Raw genomic sequence first — 18,028 nt, 5'->3', positions numbered from 1 at the left:
CACAGCCTGCTCTCCCTGATTTGTCTGGTGGAAGGAAACCAAGGAAAATCACTGCAATTCAAGATCTATTTTTGCAGGGTTTGAAAAAGGATTTAAATAGCAAGTACTACCAAGAGATTGCAGGGGTCTGAATCCTATTTTTTAAATATCATTTGGATAGTGCCTGTGGTATGGTCCTTTATGTTCTAGAGGCCAAAACTTCCCCAGTTGTGTAAAAAAATAGCTCTCAGAAAGCAGCTGTGTGTTAGGTCATTACTGTACTGTTCAGAAGTGGGGAAGGCTGGTGTCCATGCATCCTGCAAAGCCCTGACTCCAGCCCACCTGACATAGGAAAGACTTTCTGTTTTTCATGGGTTTTGGACCAGATTTTACCCATGAGCAGTAGTGAATGTCAGTGTGACCCAGATTCAAGAATGAGGTCTGCTGGGTACATTTTACAGGTAAATAGTGAGTACTAGTGGGGACCATGATAACAATGCAGGCTCCCTAGAGCAACTTCAGAGCACTCTGCATGACTGAATCTGCCTCAAGCCATGACCTGCATCTTCAGAAATCTTTCTGACATTGAGTAATTTACTCTTTCAATACATCTGCAGGGAAAACTCTAGGTTATAGGAAAAGAAGTAGCAAGAGAAGCAGGGATGCATTTGGGCTGAAGAGCTGGAACTTTTGACGAGTGTGAAAAAAGCTGAGGGTGTACCTTCTCTGTCAAAAAACCACAAAAAAAAAAAACCAAAACCAGGCTTCTACTTACTTTTATCCACAAAGAGATTTTGTCTGAAAGCCAGAATTAAAACTCAAAAGTTCCTGGCTTAGACCAAAACCCTGCTGTGGGATAGTGTTTCATTATAGAAGTTACTTATCTACCGAAACTATTTAAAGACAGGAAGTGTTATCTGTGGTTAGGATTTATCTTCTCTGTCACACAGCCTGTCTCCCAAATGAGAGATTAATGCGGAGTATAGCTTCCTGACAGGCAAGAAACATTGTATGGATTTTGTTAATTTCTGTGGGAAGAAGCAAAGCCAACTAAATTGCGCCATGCATTTCACGTTGGAACACTGTCAGCCAAAAATATCTCTGACTGCTCATTGTGCCAGACCTGATAGACAGAAATGGGCAAAGAAACCTCTATCACACCCCAGCATCCATGTCTAGTTTGCCAACAAGGGACAGCGACCAAAACACTGGACATGCAGCAGAAAGTAGGCAACTTCCACTTGTCCTGACAAACTTCAGTGCTCCTTCAAGAAAAAATTAGAGTGCAAGAAAAGCAGGGCACAATAGGGAGGTAGAGCAAACACATGGAATGTCAACATGGAATGGCAACATCAAAGATGCTGGTTGAGGAGCAGAGGCAGAATGGATGAAAATGTGTCAGCTTGAACTGGCATTTGCTGCCTTGTGTCCTCAGTCAGCCATTGGCACCTTGACCACACACACACAGCAGGCACCCAGACAGGGCACAGTGAGACCCGACTGCAAAACATCCTCTCTGGGCTCTTGTCATGCTGCCAAGTTACAGATATAGTGCACTGCCCTTTGTGCACATTCACAGAGGAGAGGAACTTGTGTCAATAACCCAGGATAAGATTTTACTTGTTTAACTTGAAGGAAGGAGGTCATCACATACATCTTTTGTCTTCCCAGATGGGGCTGCCTTGTCTACTTTGCTATTTGTATAGCCGTCTACACAGCTGAAATATTTGCATTTTTTTCCTGTGCCCTGCAGCCAGTGCAGAACTATTTGAGCTGGTAAAATGCCAGACTCTTACTCAGTTGTAAGACTGAGCTGGTGATCTAGCCAGCTTTGTTATGCTATTGTCAGCCACAGCAGCAAGATAGCAGACATCACCACCAAGATCATCAAAGAGAACATTCACTCTTAAAAAATTCACTCTTAAAAAATTCCACAACTGGATCATAAATTACAGCATAAATCTATTTCTAGCCTAAAATAATATCTATTATTATCAAAACATGTATCCGAGAAAAAGGTCAGGACTTGACCTGCTTGTTTTGGATGATATGATGTGCTGCTGTTGGTAATGATATGATTGGAGCCATATGGGATCTCCAGAAAATTAAGTGCTAATTATGCGTTAATGTGATTAGTTCATGTGTGCCTAATGCCTGGCTTTCCAGTGCTGATGTACAGTTTATTCCCCAGCAGATCAACTACATGTTAGAACATCAGGGATAAATACAAGAAGTTGTTACTTGAAGACAAAGGAATCTGTAGCATGAGTCCTTTATTTTTCACCTTAAAATGATGATGAGGTTGTTAACTTTAATTTAGAATTACTCCTGTTTTAGTAGAGGATAGGATGGTTTTTCAAGTATTAGACAGTAGAACACTGTCTTGTGTGCTACAGCCTGAGTGTAACACAACAGGATCAACCAAGTGCAAACATCCCCTGTTTATCTTAGCAGGACATATAAAGATTATTTTTTAATCCTTTGAGTGTGAGTGCTTTAAGATGGTATTTCTGAAATCATGAAAGGCTTATTGTGACATTAAGTATTGATTACTTACAACACAACTCACACAATGTTTTTGTGATATACTACTGAATTAAAACAGTTTGTATTTTCACTTTCTACTTTAAAGATCTCAAGTTTAAATGATCCAATGGGCAGCTTAGAGCTCTGACACACTTCTTGTCCTCAGTCGTCCTTATATATTGCTTGGAAGGGCTGGGCAGTGGCCAACATCCCTTCCAGTCCCCAGTGACACAGGCTCAGACATGAGAGATACATCAGAGCTGGCCATGAAACCAGAGTAATCGCACTGTACACTGCGAATGGCTGCACCATTCAAGCAGAACTGTTAAATGCATTTGTTACATGTTGAGCTTGGAGAGTGCACTCTGGATCCAAAGGCACTGCCTGGCAGCTCAGCTTCACTTCATCTTTATAAAAATAAGGTGTATCTTCTATACTACAGTAGACATGACAACCAAAACCATGCCTCAAGACACAGCTGGTCTTCTCTGTGTTACTTTTTCCCTCTGTGCTGCTTTAGTCTTTTCAGACTGCTCCTTATGGGCAGCAGGCTGTGGATATGTGTTTCTCTGCAGATAGTACTGTTCCCTGCCTTTGAAGCAGCCTCATGTTGTAGTTTGCTCTTTTCTTTATTTCTTCCCATGTAAATAGAGGGGTGGATGTTTTATAGATAAGGGCTGGGAAATGGCTGAATGTGTGTGTCTATGAAACATAATCAAACAAAATGAAAGCTGGGACTGACCCTTGAAATTTCACTGCAAACATTCTCATGCATGCAAGTGGCTTAGTTGACTTCAGAGCGGCTGCTAGTTCATAAAGGCTATCTGTGTGGAAGAAACAAGACGGACACTTTGTTTATTGATATGATAATGAAGCTAGTTTGAGACTAATACATTGAGATTGTGATAAAGGATGTCTAAAAAAGACAGCAAGTTCATGAAGTGTTTCATTATAAAGCATGTAGAGTATTATTAGCAGAGCAGCTGTAGCTTTTTATATCATTTCATAATGCATGTGATGTGGCATTTTGAAATTAAAACCCTTTTTATGGCTGTCTTTTGTCATGTACATCATGGCCAAGATCTCTCCTTTTCCAGGGCATTCTTCAACTGAGCATGCACTAAAACTCAGACACCTTTGGAGGGTAAGGACCTTAAAAGCACAAAACCATTTTCCAAGAAGAAAATTAGGTGAGTTTGGCAGATTGAACTAACTAGTTCTAAGGGAGAAACAGCCTGTGCTTTTGCATCCCTTCAGCGGAAGAGCTGAGACATTCCCAGGCGTGGCCCTGGCAAAGTCCAGTGCCCACGTATTTCTGGAATGAATGCCAGCTGCCTCCACGTCTTCTCACTCACACATTGAAACACTGTACAGTCAAAGCCAACAGGACTTGCAGAGAACCCTTCAAATGATCTCAGGAGAAAGTAATCTAGGACCCATAGCTCCTAAATAAGAGACCTCTGAAACTGGACTCACATTACTAGAGGACAAGGCAGCCTTTTGAATGAAGCACAGAACCTGAAAATTCTTTATGCTTTCACCCCTGAAGAAGCTCCTGGGCATTTTACCTCAGCCATTAATTCTTCCAAACAAAATCAATACAAATTTAGAACTCATCCTAATTGCTTTAAACAAAAAGATGGGCTTATGGAAGTACATAGCTGTAATATAACTCATAGGTCACAGAAAGGGTAAAGGACTCCTGCCACTAGGTTTGGCCACAAAACCTGCCATCTTCCACCAGAGACATGAAGTGGGTTCCAGATCATTCTGTGAACTTGAGAGAACCACTGAATCATTTATTGGTTTAGCTTCCCTGTCTATGAATAAGGAAATGTTTTTGCAGAGAGGGATTTAGCTTAGAGATGCATGGAAAGCTCTTTCTATTCTGAAGGAAAATATGACTAATATACGACAATGTTGTGACATACACAAAAAAGCAGCATTAAACCCAGCTTCCCTGTAACATTCTTGTAAACAGCACCTTCAGGTGGATATGCTAAAATCAATGACAGCTTCATACATACATGTCCTTTTGAGGTACAGCTGACAAACATGACCCTGTAAAAACTTTACATTCCTATGAAAAACAAGTCCGGACACTGATAAGCAGTACTGGAAAATTACGCTTGATCTGGCAGACCAAGAAGCATTAGATTGTTAATCTCTTATCCCTTCAAAGATCATGTCCACTTAGAAATGAAAACCCATTGTTACCAAGGCAAGGAAGCACCTTTTCACTGGATTAACTGCTGACTACCTAATATCTTTCATTCATATGCCAAAGCCTATGCTGCATTGTACCCTCTCTTCTCCCTCCCAAAATACTGCAGAAGATAAAGTGAACAACTGCTCCCTGCAAGCTTCTACTGCCTGCAGGCCATCCTCTCTGAGCCACCTGTGAAACCAGTCATTTTACCTTCTCTTATACTTCCTGCAGCACAAGGCAGGTTCATACAGGCTCCCCCAGTCTGCCCCTGCATATCTCTCTCTCTCCCCCCCCAAATGCAGCAATACCTTTGCCTTCTGTGTTTGGGTGGGCTACAAACCAGCACAGCCCTGCCCAGGATGGCAGGGTAGAGGTCCAGGCATCGGTGCCTATTTCGGTGCTTGCCTGTGTAGTTCAGGGACACCATCTGTCCCTTCCCTCACCTCTCCTAGGCTCATTCCAATCCCCACCCACCTGCACCTTAATCTAGTACATGGCATTTAGATTTGACTGACTTTCAAATTATAAATGGGTCAGGTCATTTAGCATAGGCTGATAGGTTGCGATTGCAGTTCTTCGTGTGCTGAGTCACCCTGGCAGCAGATGTCATCTGCTTCTTGTTTGAAGGAGAGGCACACAGTAAATTAAAAATGCAATATAAGCTGCTAAAATCTTAAACAGCTGTATTCAGCAGAGATGAGTGGGAGTTCAAGACAGTAAAATTACAGGGGGTTCTACTATGAAGGCAAAAATTCAGGGGGAAAGCTTTTGTGTAAGCACTTAGTTCAGTTACCCACGTGTGCTTCAGTCACTGGCTAAATATAGAACACCCAAACTACTGGAAAAGCAAAGAAAATGGAGACCCAGGAAAAATAAGCCACTGATGGTGATTCACGAAATACTTCTGAATTAAACCATTCCACTGCAGCCTTTGTAATGTTCTCAGAAGACCACAGTTGTAAAAAATGAGTCATTCCTGGGCTTGAGTGTAACATTGGCTTGACATTATTCACCAGGGATTGCAAGGGATCCGTGTGGTAGTAGGGTAAACTGTGTTTGTTTTTACAGACATGTATAAAAATACACATCACTAGAAAATCAAAGCAATAACCACAATATACCAAAGACTTTCCATAGGAGGCAGAGAGCCTAATTCTCTGAGAGCCAGTGGCCCCAGCTGCTCTCAGAGCTGAGAACGTCACTCGCTGTCAAGACCTGACCCAGAAGAAAGGAAATCAGGGCTGCATTTCATTATTTTGGCACAACAGACTTCAACAGCTGCAACTAGGGTTAACGAACTGCAAGTCAACTTCCAGAGGCACAAACCACATCAACCTTCCCTCAGAATCAGACACATTTGTTTCCCCAAAAATCTATCAAAATCATTACAAAAACAAGGTCCTTTGTATGTGGCTCAAGCTGCTGGAGGGGAAAAGACACCCTGAGTAAGCATAGGTCAAATGGGGTTAAGCTTGCTTTTTTCCAAGAGTTATCTGGAAAGGATTAGAATTTAGCAGCACCACTGGCCACCAAATGTGCTCAGATATCTCAGCTGAACTCTTGGCATCTTCCAGCAAAAAGATTGTTTTTTGTTCCTCTATTTGTTCTCATGTATGTTTACGGTAGTTACCCAGCAGTTGACATTGGAAAAAAACCCTGTACTTCTAGACTTGTATTTGTTGAAAAGAGGAAAGCTTTACTGAAATAATTGCCTCTTTTTCACAGGAAAGAAATCAGTAGCTTTTTACTGGACTGAATCTTCTGTAAATGCAGCCTGTTGGCTGACTAGCTGGGTTCATGGTTACAACCCTGTTGCGTTCCTCCTACACTGCAAATTCTAAAATCATAAGTTTTTAACCTTTAAACAGTCGTTTTTGTAATTGTAAATATCCTGTCTTCTTCCTTTCCCTTTAAATCACCTCCAGCCTGGTATCTCATTCCAATTTCAACAGGATTTCAGGAGAGGGTGGCTGAGCACTGTTTTGTCTTTTACAGCCTTTAAGACAAAGATATTAAAAGTTTTTATAAGATTAGAGATTTGTAGGGCTAAGTAGGGGATTTGAAATACCTAGTTCCAATGAACAAAGATTTGAGGCAGTAATTTCCCAGAAGGTGGCTTGGAAATGCCCTTCATATGACAAAGAATCCTCCACCCCACCCCTCCAAAAAACAAACCTGGGAGACTCACATGGATGAGGTTTGTAGAGGTTCCTACGGTTTGACCTTACATCAGCCCACCTCTACACTGCCCCTGCAGGAGTCAAGCCCCTCACTGGGCTTCCTGTGTGCTCTTGGGAGACAAATTTCACATGGTGCAACTGGAAAGCACTTCAGATCGTACCATGAGATTTGGATTATTTTAATTTTGTAGGGTTTTCTTTTACTGAGATCTATTAATTAGCACATTCTACTAGACTGGAGGGAAAAAAAAACCTTAAAAAAATAGACTCCAGGGAACTATCTCAAATTAGCTCATGGATGACTTCTGTCTTCTTTTCCAATGATATTTGCTCTTTGAAAGCTTGGGAGTCTGTTTCATGTTTACCAAAGTGAAAGCTATTATATCACTGAAATCAAAGACCTTGTAAGTAATTTAAGAAGATGAGCAACAGTCTTCTTCAAATGGTCATGAATTGCATGCTCCTGACTGTGAAATTTCTCTGGAGAGAATGGCACAGCCTGAAAACTTGCCCTAAATTTCCATCATTTTATTCTGCCAAGGGCAGGACAAAACTGGCCACAGAGACCTCCTCCTGCCATGGGGCTGTAGTTGCTCTCTCCTCCACAGCCTGGGCAGAGCACTGGAATTCAGACTCCTTTACTCAAAAGTGGTTCTAAATCAAGCTGTGTACAGCAGACAGGAGGTATTCATATCCAGCATTTTGGTTTTAGGCCCATCCTGAATACAAGGATTTTTCTTTAAAATACAGTATTTGAATTTAGTAATGAACAGTACGTGTTAAAAATGACTATGCCAGTTTGCAATACCCTCCCTATATCTGTATTATCAGGGAAGAAGTGCCCAGGAAACAAAGCCCTATATTCAGTCCTGCTGTTAGCCCTTGCATCCTCATTTTATCTGATTATTTAGTTTGCAGCCCAGAGTACAAGCCTAATCAGAACTCCCTATCCTCACTGCTTATATAATAACTTCCTCTGCTTCCTCTCCTTCTGTAAGCTTTACTCTGAAAAAAAAAAGAAAATTAGAGGGTACAAATACTCTCCTAAAAATGCAAGTTGCCTGATCCTTGCTACCTTTTAAAGGATATGGGGCAGTGGGAGATCACACTTCTAGCAATCCGGGGAAGTAAATAGGAGTTTAGGGCATATAATTCTGTCTGATGACACTAAGTCTGTCTTTTGGCTTAGTTAAGTCAACAGAAAATTGTGTTTGGCACAGTATTTGTTGTGATTTTCTCTCATTTTCATTGCTATTTAGACTTGGTGCCTCCATGCATCTGACTGTTTTTAAAGAGCCAATGGGTGATTTTTCCACATTTTTTCAGCTCTCAAAGCTGAAATTTTGAATGCAGCTATTTTCCTTGAATAGGTTTCGTGCTTATGGACTGTTGACTACCTTCTTGATCTGGTCTCGTGCCAGTGTGACTATTTTTGTCAAGGGATCTCCCTTTTGTTGTGGTGCAGGCATTGCTGGTGGGTGCTGGGAGGTGTCTAGATGTCTTTTGTGAAGTAACCAGAGGTGTCAAAAAATAGAAGTTCAGGCTACTCTGAAAACAGCCTCTACTCTCAGTAGCAAATATGAGACAAATACAAGGTCAATTGTCTGTTTTCTTGTGAAAGGTCTTAAAAAGAATATAGAAATTCAATCAGTGAAGAGTTGAGAGAGCCCCAGGTGTCAGCAAATTGGGGAGGTTTATGCAATGTGGCTCGGTCACTCTTGATCTCTCATGTTTGCAAGAGCCCTCTTTGCAAGACTCTCTTTGCAAGAGTCCTAAGAGATTACGTGATTCTCAACAAATTAAAACATCCAGTAAATTAGCCCTAACTACTGCTTTCAGAGACTGCTTGCTTCTCCTCCCTCTTGTCTCTCTCTGAAAAAACCAACATGGTCAAATTTATGATTTGTAGTTGGAGGCACTATTTTAAATTGAGAGCCATTTAAACCTTTAGCACAAGAAAAACTGGCCAGCAGAGTCATGGGTTTATAGGGCAGCACCAGAGCTAGCACACAAAGTATCCAGCATTTCAAACAGCTCATTCACAAAAATCTGTGTACTGCATTCTGGAGGGAGTCAAATCCTATTTGCCTTTTGGGAGTTGTCACATTGAAGCCAATTGGATTAGTCATTTGTTTGAGGCAAGCAGGATTTAACCCTCCAAGAAACAAAATGGATTTGCTAAATGAAAGGGATTAGTTTTTTCTATGTAATACTGTGATAACAAAACAAGAAACAGCAAAAAGAAAACAAAAGACATCTCTCCTCATTCTTTTTTTGGGTGCACTATGAAGCAAGAAGTAGAAGAGGACTCCTCTGTGCTTTATGCATCTTAATTTTAGTTAATCAACATCTTGATTTCATTTAAATCAGCATGCAAGTGCCAACGGATGCTTTTCAGTATGTAGGTCATAACAGGCTAAATTGGTTTTGGAGGGTGGAGCTCCTCTCTTGTGTTTGAGACAGGGTATACTGTTTGGCCTTAGGCCCAGAGTAATCTGTAGTGGATTTAAAGTTGGACATAGCTTCTGATCTGTCAGTGCTAGGGGCTGGTAAACCAACTGCAGGTATTTGCCATTCTTGGGATGCACTGGTATGGGAAAATAGGCTGCATATGATGATGGCTTACAACGTAATAGATGCAGCCTTTGGCCCTTTCTTGGAAGTGAAATAAAGTTTACATTCAAGGTTTTAGTCTGAGGTAGCACTGGATTCATTCAACACAGAAGGAAGAAGTAAATAGGCAACATGTCCTTTTGTACTGGGAGAAATTTCATCTCCTGGATCGGCACACATGAGAGAGGAATGGTGTTGTTTAATAAATGAACAGCCTCTGCATGGCTGGAGTTAATGAAATCGCAGCCACACTGCACTACAACTCTCAGCTTTTGAGCTTCCTTCCCCAACACTGAAGACACTGAGCATTCCTAGATTTCCAAGGTCTTCCTGCAAGATGCATATGCTCCCAGATGCATCCTCTATCATGGTCAGTGATAATGGGCATCCACTCATGAGCTCTGCTGCGGTGCCAGCAGCCCCAGATTTGATAAGCTGGGCTCTGACAGGCAGTAGGAGACAGATCCAGTCCTTCCCCTCTCTGCTTTTATTGAAGCAGGGAGTGGCAGCTCCTCTACGGCAAGCCTCGTGGGCAGGGTGATACAATCCAGGCTGAAAGTAACCACCAGATTCAGACAGTGGTCTGCCTGGTAGTCTCTGCATTTATATCTTTATGTGGCTTAATGATTCCTTTTTTTTGCTAGACCTGTGTTCTATCATGAAATTGTTTCTCTTAGCACTTACAGTCTCTTCTGAAATCTTGAAACCCCAAGTAAAAATGTGGGGCAGCATCTGTATCACATGTAATGAAAATTCTCTATGGAATAGGAATAAGCCTTTACAGCAAATTGAAATTTATGCTTCTTCTCAAGACAATGAGCAATATTCAAATGAGTGAAATGAGAACCTGGCAGAATTATAAGGAGCTCTGTTTGGAAGATCCCATACAGATAAAAAGTCCGTATCCTCCATCAATTTATGTAACAGCAGTTAGGCAGAGAGAGGAACAGTCTGCAGCCTTTCAATATGAATGTTTCTGAATCCAACCAGTATGAATCTCTTACTGATTACAGTGCTATTTTTGAATTAGTTTTTGCTCCTGCCTCAATTAAGGGATACCCAAAAGAGGAGTGGCTTCATAGTGGACAGTCACTTCCATCAATGCTAAAAAGTTCTGAGTGTTGTATCAGTTCACACCAAGTCCAAGATTCAACACAGGAGGAGGCAGCATATATGGGGAAGAGATTTATATGTACATTAGTTCTCTACATAAATCCGTCTCCCTCCTGAAAAACAGCTGTGAGCTCCACTGACTCAGGGTAAGACACACAGGGTGGAAGATTTATTATTTATTTTAAAACTTTAGCAATGATGTTATTCATCTGCTAAATGACAGATCTCTTGGTAGCAAGGATTTCATGTTCAACCAGACTGCTATTTGAAGTAGCCTGAAAAGTTTGCAATCTGCTATGCAAATAAGTAAAGGAGAGAAAAGTTTGCTCAGTGGCAGCTGTAACCCATGAAAAGCAAAACAAATTCCACTCTGGCAAGGGGCTGCCCCTGTAAGTCCAGCTACTACAGTCTTCACAGCAGATTAAAACTCTGTTTTCCCCTCCAGAAGGCTTCTGTTTTACTCATGCTGGTACAAACGGGGAGCAGAAGGCATGAACTGAGAAGCGAGGTCAAAGATGGGTGTTTTCAATCAGTTGAATGATCAAACTGTGCTGCAAGCTAAATTCAGGCTGTTGTAATAGATCCCTCAAACTACCTCACTTTTCCTGTTGCTGCTCAGGCAACCAAAGCCTAAGGCCTCTGTTGCTGAGGAACAGACAATGCAGGATTGCTTATACCTCTGCTGTACTAATTATTTTTCCCCAGCCATTGCAGAAAACATCTGCCCTGGAACAATAGTCCAGGTTGTCACATCATCAGACAAGGTATCAGGAAAAGGCAGCTCTCTTCCTGTCTCTAAACACCTCAGAGAGATATAAAGAAGTTCAGCCAGGAGAAAAGCTCCTATCTTGTAATGATGAGTGTTACCATGCTGGCTTATGGATTTTCCACCATTAGTGGGAAGAGAAGGAAAAGCTTGTTCTTGCTTCAGAGGAACAAAGAAAGCACTGTGTGTGAGGGGATGCAGCAGCTGGTGGGAAGCAAGAACAGAGGCTCCATAAAACATGAGAGATGCTCTGCTCTGCTGGATGCTGTATCCAGTCCTGAGATGGTGATATGAGGAGAGAGCTTTGCCCACCCACAGCCAGCACTGAGGGCTCCTGGGCCAGGCTCTTGCCCAGCTGAGCACTGACCCTCAGGCATTTACCCATGTGGTGTTTCCCTTCTCTGCTCTGTTGCGCTGAGGCACAGAGACACCGGCCACTGTACAGGCAAAGCCTTCTTCAAGATTGGCTTCACTGACATTCTAAGCCAGACGTGAGTGATGGTGCCTGGGGACTGCATTAAAACTGCTTACTTTTTCTTCTAATCTGTCAGAAGACTTTGGTATCTTCAAATGCAGCAGAAATGTCAGTTATTCTTGGGCTTTCCTGGTGTCCTTAGCTCCTATAAATTACAGGAAGGGTAAGCAACACAGAATGTGCATTATTTTCTAAATGAGGCTTTTAATTATTACAGTGCCAAGCTAGGAGAGAGCATGAAAAGAGCAAAGCCGGCAGTGACTATTATTTGAATTGTTGTGCTCTTCAAGGCTTGAAAAGGGCTGCTCTGAGCCATTGTCAAATAACCCTTTTGGTGTGGCTGGATGGCTGTTTCCCAGTACAGGGCTGCTGGGCTGAGTCCAGCCCTAAGCCTTTGAGAACAGGGCTGCTGCAGAGTGACACACAGCTCTTTTCTACACGGGAATATCAAGACAGGAGTAGCGTTAAAAAATAGGTCAGAGTATTTCTATTTAAAGTACTTGTCAAGAAAGAAAAAGGTGCAGCTTGGCTTTTCTGGTTTGCATTTCAACATTTGTGAGGACTGTGATTGTGCCAGAGCTGAACTGGCAGCCTCAAGTCCAGGTCACTCTTGATGGGTGTTACTCTTGAAGGCCACCCTGTGATTCTGCCTGCAGCCCAGCTCCTGTGCCTGGAGCTCCTGCTTCCTGGGGAGTAACTGAACACACAGGAAAATGTTCGTAGTAGGTAAAAAAATGCTCTTACAGTCTTGGCTTTGTTGGGGCTACATATCTGCCAGGCTGATCTGGAATAAAATAAAGCACAGTATCAGATCAAATTCACTAATAGCAAAATCCTATTAACTGTGCATTTTCTCACATAGAAAGGCTAGTCATGGGGTCCTCAGTAACAGTGGCCTCATTCTGCAGGGCAGATCTTATTTTACATTCTTGGGGCCAGACACCAGTTGATGTAAGTAACTGTATCTCCAAGCTGTAGCCACCCTGAATTATGCCAGCTACATGTTGACCCACTGTTAATTGCACATATTACAATTCTCTGGAATTTCTCTTGCCACAGACTGAAGTAAAAAAAATATTTTCTGGTGGTGAAAGGTCAGTAAACATATCTGAAATGAAACAATCTCTTTGTGATTGTGATAATGCTTTAAGAATGATTTTGTCCTTCCACAAATATAACATACATGGTCTGTCTAGAAGTTTTGAGCAAAAATGCTTGTTTACAATGACTACAAGTAAAACAACAAATAATTTCCACTTATAAATACAACTGCTATTCCTGAGTTTTAACCTATCTGCATGTGAGTCCTACTCCTGGGATTTGCTGATGATTGCTTGCCTGTTTCCTTTACTTACGCGTTGTAAGACCATCCCTAGGGCAATGCCTGTTAATTTCTAATTTAGACTGGTTTAAGTAGCCCCGTTATTCAGCAACCCTTAGACAGACAGAACTAGATTTCTGGACTTGCTTTTCCTCAAGTCAGCTGAAATCAGGCTGAAGGTGAAGAGTCTGTAATCACTTAAGTGCAGTATCAATTTAAAGGCCTGTGCCTGTCTCCTCCCTAGAGCTGGATGGTTTGGCAGAGAAGCCCAGTTCCTGGTGGCAGGGCAGGGGTTAACCTCCAGCTTGTATGGAAGAGCTCATCTCCCTAGCCTGAACTGCTCTGGTTTTTCACTAAGTCATTGCTCCAACCTCATCTGCTGTTTCTAGGAGAACCAGCAGTCTAGGGAGCATAGACTTGTGCCTCCTTGCAAGGGGCAGGAGCAGGACAAGCACCCTTGACCCACCTGGCCTGGCTGATTTGTCCTGCAGCCAGACAGTGTGGGTCACCCTCCAGACTGGTTGCTGTGAGGAGCTACACAACAGCCTGTGGCAGTGGCAGGCAGCCCAGGATGAGACTGGCAGTACACTTGAGTTGTTCTGAGCCCTTAGGATACTCTGTGCCTTTGGTGTCTCCTCTTTTTCTGCCAGGAAGGTCCCTTGCATTCATGCCCTGTTGTCCTAGAGAGAAGCAGGAGAGGCTCAGACACAGACCCTGTGTATGCCAGACACCATCCCATCTAAACCTTCATCTGCCCAGCCAAGTAAACACTATGAAGCTATTAATATCCTGTGTTCCTTCCACCCTTCATGCTCACCCTGTTAAAGCACCAGTGCCTTTTTACACAGCCCAGGGCCTGTTCCAGACCTATGGAAGCCACGCATAAAAGTGCCTGTCAGACAGTGTGCTATGCAATGATCTCAGGCTTTGGAGCAGGGGCTGTCATTTCACTCGACTGGAGGCTGTTTCCCTCACTCTGACTTTACCAGTGAGCACATTCAGTAATCACCAAAAATCTCCTGCATTACCTCCAAGAGGGTGGCAAAAGTGAAAGGCGTGCACACACACACACACACACACACACACACACACACAAACACACACACACACACACATTCATTAGTCTTCATATAGAAAAGAGAGATAAAATCATCAGTAGGCTTAACTGCTTAATATTTCCTCCTTGGATTTCTAACTTGATGGTATTTAATGAAAAGTGACTTTGTAAAAGAGAAGGAAAATAATTAGATTCCTTCAGTTTGTGCATCTCAATTGATGCAGACACTATAAACAAGTATTAGTCTAAGAGCTCCCTAGGCATCTTAAATTTCAGAGACATCACAAGTCACAGAATCCAGTCTAGATTTTCATCAGAAGTATTAGCATTGATTTCTTACTAACCCTCAATCTAGTTGCATAACAGAATAAATTCTATATTCTCTTTCCCTGTTTTGGAATTCAGCCCTTCCCTCATGCTGCAAGGAGGTATGATTTATTTGTCCTTGTAAGAACCCATAATTAAAGTACACATTGATTACACAATGTCTGACATAGCTACAGATTCTGTGCACTGTAAGTGGGTTTTGAATCTAGGGAATGTGACACAGCTGAGACTGCATATGGTTTGGTGTTACATGGGAGGAATTTATGGGAGATACTTGGAAGCAGAAATCAGATGAAAGGAGAGAATCATCATTTTCTGCTCGTCTAAATATGAACATGAATAAGGCTGTACACAGATTTTCCACATTAGTCGAGGAAAAGGATTATGAACACTTCCTCTAAGTGATAGCATTATAAAATGCTCATTTGACATGTGAAAAGCTTTATTCTGTGATTTAAAAAACAATGACATAGTCATTAGGCCAAAGAGACCTGTATTACTTGAAATGTTAGAGCATAATTGAATATAGATCATTCATTGACAGATGAATAGTTCTGAATTCCTTCTTTGAATAAAGTTTCAAAAAATACCAAAGAATGTAATCAATTTAATACCAGGAACAACCCATCAGTAAAGCAGACATAGGATTCATCCAGGCACTGCAAACACTTAGAATATGGAAACATATTTCAGCCTCAGACTTCCCTGAATTCCTTACATAGGATGGGGAGAAAATGACTGTAAAATGTAAGCCATCTTGATGGTCTTTTATTAGGTGATGAAGTAATTTGAATCTGGTTTTCATTTGGATCTGGATTTACCTGTGTCATAAGAAATGATGGAAAGCCTTTGCTGTGAGTTATTAAAAAATCTAGAGGCTGAATTCAGTCCTTTCCTTGTCCAACACTTGCTGAGCCTTTGTTAGCCAGCATTGTTCACATCTGCTTACGGAGAGCCCACCGAGAAGCATGTGATCTAGTTGTTGCTATGGTATCTAGTGGGATTTTAAGAGAATAACAGAAGAAACCATGACAAGAAAAGAACCTCTCCAACTAACACCTGAGTTAAAGGGACACTGCCAAAAATTATGAGTTGAACATACTGAACCTTTATTTGTTAGGGTTTGGGGTTTTTTTGGTTTGTTTGTTTGGTTTTTTTTTCTGAAGGAGTTGAATATTTAGCACTCCAGTGAGAATTAAGAGCACCTGGAGCCTCTGGGGGCTAAGGATATCAATACCAATAATAGTAATGTGATTTATTTTGAAATGTCTCCTTACTTTAGCAGAACATCTGCTTTGTACTGAGCTCTTAAACATTGAGTAATATAATTGAGTAAAACATCAGTGCAAGAGCACCAATATCCAGTTTCTTACAGAAATCAAAGTGTAGATGAGGGTACAACAGCCACCTTGAACCAACATTTCCCTGCTTCCTGTTCAGTCCTGCCAGACTACAGACAATGTGAAGACATCACAACATCGTTCCCCAGATACTTTCCGAAGCAATATCTCTTACACTGATGTTCTGCTGCTGCATTACACCTATGCCTATCAGAAAAACCAACATACAGAATGAGCTACTGGTTCCATCTTCTTCTTCAGACAGAGGTTTTCCAAGAGCTGCCCAATAAGCAGTGAAATTATAAGGGGTGTTTGGCTGAGTTCAAAACAGCCTTTTGTGAGATAGCCAACAAGCTGGAGCCTGCAAAACCTCAGAAGAGTGGGCTTTCTCTCATTTCTGCTTGTACTTCCCTGAAGTGAGTTGGTCAAAAATACTGGGATTACTGTTCTGGCTTTCTTTCATTCCTTTGGCTAGACAGGCTCAGCCTGTGCTAACCAGTTTTGTGAAAACAAGGTACTACAGATGGAGAATCCTTTGCTCCAGGCCCTGGAAGACATCCATGAATAAGAGAATACCTATTTGAGATTACATTATATTTGGTCATAAAGTGGTTGTGAAGCAGCTGTCCTTGCTCCGGGGGAAGTTTTCTCTCTCTGGCATCACATCCTTGAGGTCTCAGAGCTATTTTCGATGCTTGGGCATTAACTTATAGTCACCCAAAACACTCCAAAGTGGAGGGATTTTGATGCAAAAGCCATAGGGAAATCAGAGCAACAAGCACTCAGAAAGTTCAGTCTGCCATGGTGCTCTACCCACCTGCTTGAGGAGCCTCCAAACCTTCTCACTGGGTGTCTGTCCTTTCTCTCTGCCATGATGTGGCTGTGGGCAGCTGTAGCTATGTCCAGAAGAGCCTCTGTGTGATGCCCTGACCAGTCCTTGTGACCCAGTGTACTGAGAGGTGCCAGTGCCCTCCCACCTGGGAAGAGCAGAAGTTTGGGGTTTCACCTAGTTGTCCATGAAGCTGTGAATTTTTTCCTGATGTTTCCTCTATTTCTAGCATTAGCCTAATGATGATAACCTCTGAGAGCCATCACTTTGTGTACCTGCAGAACAACTGTGTGTTCCTTGCAAAGACAGAGGACCAGACGTGGTGCTAATGATAGAACAATGCAGGCTAGCTTGAATGAAAATGATCAAATAATCTGCTTTCCTGACTTGAACACAGATAGTTTGCTCTGTCAAAGCTAGGAGAGGGCTTAAAATCTAATTTTTGCTCCCTAGGTCCTTTTGATTATAGCCTTCATGAATTAATCAGGAGAATACTTGGTGTAGTAGGTGGAGATGTGAGAGGCTGTTTATGTTCAGCAGGAACACAAAATGCTTTGTAGAACTAATCTATAAAACAAAGACTAGGAAGAACTGTATGCAGTTTAATAGCTCACTTATACAACTTGATGATAAAATATGCATAATCCAATATTATATGGCTTTTTTCCCCCTGACAGGACATGAATAATTGAAGATTTTTTTTTTCAACCACAAACCTCATCTCATGACCCAGTCAAATATTGTCGTCTTAGAATGTTTTACCTTGCAAACCAAACTAAGAGACACTGCATTCTGCATGAGTAGTCCTGCTATGCACACATGACAGAGCAGCAGGGCTGGGATGAGAAGTGACTTTCATGTGCTTCCAAGATATTTCTTGTAACTGGTCTTTAAAAGTCCATATGCTAATTCCACAGCAAAGGAAGGCTGTAACTTTTAGTAACACAGAAAGAGGCACTTCATGGAAACACTCCTCAGTTCAGGAGTGCCAACAAGCTATCTTATTAAAGTGCTGATAAAGAAGTAACAGAAAAGAGGTTAGGGAAGTTCTGCTAAGGCGCTGTTCAGCGCAGTGCTGAGCAGAGGGAGTGGCAGGTAGGAAGCTGCAGTTTGGGAGGCCGCTCCCTACATCGTGTCTGCCCCGCACTCTGCCCCTAACCACTCATCCTCTCCCCCTGAGCCTGGCACTAAACACTTGTTTGCAAGCTTCTTCCTGTGGATTCCAAGTCAGTAACACCAATGCCTGTAATTTTCATTGTTTTGACTAATTTTGGTTATCTCAGACAAAATCAT

General features: G+C 42.0%; 1 protein-coding gene across 3 annotated transcripts in view; it reads right to left on the bottom strand.

Annotated features, from left to right (window-relative positions):
• Positions 1 to 18,028, bottom strand: part of LOC111932437 (uncharacterized) — a 111,479-nt gene that overhangs the window by 9,631 nt on the left and 83,820 nt on the right. Inside the window, exons 6-7 of one of the 3 annotated variants that reach the window (XM_086897566.1) lie at positions 12,606 to 12,645; positions 10,783 to 12,006 (exon numbers count right to left, since the gene is read on the bottom strand). The exons of 1 other annotated variant lie outside the window; for it this stretch is intronic. The gene's annotated coding sequence lies outside the window, so the exon portion shown is untranslated. Of the gene's footprint in view, positions 1 to 10,782; positions 12,007 to 12,605; positions 12,646 to 16,723; positions 16,884 to 18,028 lie in introns of those variants that run through there. One more of the 3 variants, XR_015289198.1, reaches the window with a different exon arrangement.

Source organism: Cyanistes caeruleus, chromosome 7 (assembly GCF_971803275.1).
Source record: "Cyanistes caeruleus chromosome 7, bCyaCae1.hap1.1, whole genome shotgun sequence".
Lineage (NCBI taxonomy): Eukaryota > Metazoa > Chordata > Aves > Passeriformes > Paridae > Cyanistes > Cyanistes caeruleus.
This window is presented reverse-complemented; position numbering and strand designations above follow the sequence as displayed.